General features: G+C 40.8%; 1 long non-coding RNA gene across 4 annotated transcripts; it reads right to left on the reverse strand.

Annotated features, from left to right (window-relative positions):
* Positions 1–355: 355 nt before the first annotated feature.
* LOC102156521 lies at positions 356–4,378 on the reverse strand. 4 transcript variants are annotated; one of them, XR_005358949.1, is made up of 4 exons: positions 4,096–4,378; positions 2,730–2,876; positions 1,375–1,499; positions 356–1,107 (listed from the first exon to the last, which is right to left on the reverse strand). It is a non-coding gene; the product is annotated as an uncharacterized LOC102156521 (long non-coding RNA). The 4 variants fall into 4 exon arrangements; XR_005358947.1 differs by lacking the exon at positions 4,096–4,378 and adding an exon at positions 3,642–3,670; XR_005358946.1 differs by lacking the exon at positions 4,096–4,378 and adding an exon at positions 3,544–3,660.
* Positions 4,379–4,712: the final 334 nt, after the last annotated feature.

Here is a 4,712-nt window from a genome sequence, read left to right on the forward strand (position 1 = left end):
GCTGAAGTTCAGGCAAGCAAACTACAGTAACATTCAAACCTGTGAATTTGTTTTGTTTTGTTTTGTTTTGTTTGCAAAAAAATATTTTTACTGAAGTATAAAATACACAAAGTAAGGTTCACATCTCATAAATGGACAGCTTGGTGAATTTTCATAAGGTGAATACACCCTTGTAAGTAGCAAGCATCTCAAGAAATAGAACTTGCCTGCCCTCAAGACACCTTCCTCTTACTCCACTCCAATTGTTACCCCTAAAAGTAAACATGATTTTTTAAGAAATGTAAATGTTGTGTTATTATTATTGTTTTTATTGAGATATAATCCACATATAACATTATATTAGTTTTGTGTGCACAAAAATAATTTGATATTTGTGTATATTGCAAAAAGATCATCACTAATAAGTTGAGTTAACATCTGTCACCATAGGTAGTTAACAAAAGGTTTTTTCTTGTAATGAGAATAAACAAGCTCTTTTTTTGAAAACCAAAAATTTGTCTAAACATTCTTTGTTTACTGCTTTATTATTATTTGTTACGAACAATAATTATGATACTTAATTTGGAAATAGAATCATACCAAAAGTTGTTAAAGCACTAGCTCTGGGGGACTCCTCACTGTTAATAGCTCACCTAGCACTGTCCCTTCTTGGGATCAACATGGCTTCTCTTTCTGAATGGTTAAGCACAACAGCTCTGGATCCTTGGTTAGACTCTCCACCTACTAGCTCAGGGCCTTGGGCAAGGAAAACCTCCAAGGGTCACACTGAGGATCACCAAACGAACGTAAAATGCTTAGCACGGGTTCTTGCACTTAGCCAGCATGTGATAGCTGTTAGCTGCTCCTGAAAAATGTCTGCTCTTTTCTGGAAGATGGGTGCTAAAGTCACACCCTCCTGACAAGCTTCTCCTTTTGCTGTTTCTTCTTATATTCAAAATCCTTAACAGAGCAAGAGAGAAAAAGAGGGAAGGGAGATGAAGGGAAAAAAAGGACAGAAAGAGAAGACAATTGAGACCAAATTATTTCATATCTTCCACTGAGAATCTTTCAGATGTATCTGCTTCTGTTTTCAACAATTTGGGCAAGTTTCAAAGAGCAGAAGACTGGCTGTAAAATGAATGAACACATGAGTCAACATGGATACATTTCAAAAACATAATGTAGAATGATAAAGGCAAGTTGCAGAACAGTCTTGTGTTGCCTGCCGTTTATGTAATGTTTGAAAACACATAAAACAATTAGGTTTAATGTTTATCAATATAAACATAGCAAAAATATATAAACACAGATGAAAAAAACACACTTCCAGAGAGTAGTAACCTTTGAGAAGGCAGAGGAGATGGGGAAGAGGCACAAAAGAGGCATCAACCTTACCTGTAATGTTTTTATTCTTTTTATTAAGCTCTGAAGGTATAGTAAAATATTGGCACTTTTAAGATCTAGGTAGTGGATTACATGGGTGTTCTATTATTCTCTTTTCTGAATGCTTGAAATATTTCCTGAAAATTTTAAACAGAAAAAGAAGACCATCGGCCTCATTTCTAAATCCATTCAAACTCCCATGCACTTTAGAAATCCATCTGTTCAGCTAAATCACACGTATGCATGATTTTCAGGAATGAGTATGCTTCTCAGATTCAATTAGAGAAAAGTAATAATGAATCCATTAGAAATGGGTTATGCCTTGTGCTGGTTTTCACTGCCAAAATATATTTCACATTCTGATATCTGGGTTGAACTACACATATTATCATATTTCTAAATTTTCATTTCTTTCACACCTCATTACATTTTGGGGGTGTTTTGTGATTAACAAATTGCTTGTGTGTACTTTAAGATCTCCAACTGATTTCATATCAGGGACAAACTCCAATTGATTGATGGTGGCTGGCTAGAGTGCTCAGCTGGGACAGTTGAAAAAATGTACCTTGGCTCCACAGAAAGGGCTATGATCAGAGAGGGAGCTACGTCAGGAGCACAGTGAAGGGCTAATTCCCTGTGTCCCAATAATATTCCTGACACTTTTCTGGCTCTCCTTCCACCTCTCACTGCTCCATCTCCAATTCCCATCACTTATCTCTTCTAACTTGGTGCTCCTAGAATTCCCCTCCCAAACTCCCCTTTATCGTTTTTTAAGATTTATTTATTTATTTTAGAGGGAGAGAGTGAGAGTGAGCGAGAGAGCAGGAGCAGGGAGGAGAAGCAGAGGAAAAGGGAGAGAAATCCTCCAGCAGACTCCCCGCTGAGGACAGTGCTGCACATGGGGCTCGATCCCAGGACCCTGAGATCATGACCTAAGCCCAAATCAAGAGCCAGTGCTCAAGCCATTGAGCCACCCAGACTCAGTGTATCTTTACTTACACTACAATAATCCCTGGCTGGTTTCATTTTCATCCTTAGCAACCCTACAAGCTGATGGGTCCCTCCTCTTCTGTTTCTCTCTGAAGCCTTCCCAGTGCCATCTGAGCCAGGTGAGATAACTCCCCTTCATCCCCATGGCACTCACACAGCATTTCTCTCTAGGTATTCCAACTATTTGTTTACCCATTTAACTCTGCTATGGGCTTTGAAAGGACAAGCCTGGATCTTATTGATCTCTGCACTCCCAGCTTCTGGCACATAGTAAGCAATCAATAAATGTTTGTTAAATGGAAGAATGATTCAATGAACGGTGTCCTTATTTTGCAGAAAAGGAAAGGAAGGAAAGAGACTCAGAGTTGGGATCTTACTCAAGGTTATGCTTCCTCTGAAACCTTCCCATCTTTCCTCTAGAACAGAGACTGACGAACATCTTCTGCAAGAGGACCAGATAGTCAATATCTTCAGTTGGTGGTCCAGAAGATCTCTGTCACAACCACTCCGTTATGAAGTGGTAGCTGAAAAGCAAACAGAGACATGGCTGTGTTGCAATAAAACTTTATTACAGAAAAAGGCAGTGAACTGGATATGGTCCATGGGCCAAAGCTTGTGACCTTGCTGTAGAAGATGGTAATAGACATTCCCACATGTCTAATTCCTTCACTGAACATCCTCTTTGCCACAGCTCAAATTCTAGGGTCCCAATTTCAGTGTTTCCACAGGGCCTGCTGTAATTAGATCAACATCCCCTCATGTCTCCAAGCCAAGGAACTGAGGTAGGCTCACTAAAGAACTGTCTGCAAAGCTGAGACCAGAATGGACAAGAGGAATTTGTTGACAATGACCTTTAAGGGACCTAGAGGAGAGATGTGGCTCAGTCGGTTAGGTGTCTGACTCTTGACTTTGGGTCAGGTCATGATCTCAGGGTCCCGAGATTGAGCCCCATGTTGAGCTCTGCACTGACCATGGACCCTGCTTCAGATTCTCTCTCTCCCTGTCTCTCTCTGCCCTTCCCCCACCACACAATATAATACAATTTTAGAAAGACACCTAGAGGAATTCAAGCCCAACTTATCCACATCCTCCCTGAGCATCCATTTTGAACACTCAACATTTAACAAGAAAAGAGGTCCATTTCTTGGGTGCAGGGGACAAAGGAGAAAGAGGGACAAACAACTCTCGTACATTCTTCCCACTCCCTTTTCTGTGTTTCCAAGTGACTAGTCTTTTTTTCTTTCCCAGAGACTATTTTAAAACTCTTCTACTTTCCTCATACTTCCTACCCTATCATTCTCTCACTCACTGTCAGGAGATGACCTCACCTCCTCCATCACAAAGGAAATAGAAGTAATCAAAAGAGAATTCCTTCAGAATTGTGCCACTCACCACTAATTTATCTGCATCTCTACCCATTCTCTTATCCTTCCTGTCATAATGGAATAGGTGTCAAAGACTACTCCTTTCTGTTCTCTGTGTCCCAGGTCCTTCTGCCTTCTCAGGGAATCTGATTCCACCAATTCTCTCTCTCTTTCTCTCTCTCTCTCTCTTTCCCCCTCTCCCTCTCGTTCTCCTGTATTTATCACCCTCCCTTCTGTATCTCTACCAGCTTCATCCCAAAGGCACAGAGAAGCTTCTTCTCACCCTGAGAACTTTTCCAACAATCTAGACATGCATGTCTCTTGAAAGGACATTTCTGAAACCTGTCTTCCTCCAAGTATTGCCCTATCTCTCTCCTACCTCTTTTGCAGCCAGAGTTCTCAAGAGAGTTGTGTCCTCATGGTTTCCACTTCATCTCCCAGTAAGTTTTCAACTCATGAAAAATTTGTTTCTCCTTCATTATACCCCCTGAAAGTCTTTCATTAAAAGACCCCAAGTAGGACAACCCCAGTGGCCCAGTGGTTTAGCGCCGCCTTCTCCCGGGGGTATGATCCTGGACCCCCGGGATCAAGTCCTGTGTCCGGCTCCCTGCACAGAGCCTGCTTTTCCCTCTGCTTCTCGCTCTCTCTCTCCCTCTCTCTCTGTCATGAATAAATAAATAAAATCTTTAAAAAAAAAAACAAAAACAAATAACCTCCTTTGTTGCTACACTCCACTTAGAATTTTTTGCCCTTATCTCTACTGAATGCCTGGCACTATTTACTCTTGTGATTTTCCATCTTAAAACAGTCTCTTCTTATGACTTTTGTGACTACATGATCTCCTGGTTTTCCTCCCATGGTTATTCTTCCTCAGGCTTCTTTGTAGAATCCAATACCTCTGTCTAATTGTTAAATATTGGTGTCCTCAGAATTCTCTACTAGGTCCTCTACTTGTCTCAGGCTACATGCTTCCCTAGGATATCTCATCTAATCTTC

This window comes from Canis lupus, chromosome 5, assembly GCF_011100685.1.
Source record: "Canis lupus familiaris isolate Mischka breed German Shepherd chromosome 5, alternate assembly UU_Cfam_GSD_1.0, whole genome shotgun sequence".
In the NCBI taxonomy this organism is placed as follows: Eukaryota; Metazoa; Chordata; class Mammalia; order Carnivora; family Canidae; genus Canis; species Canis lupus.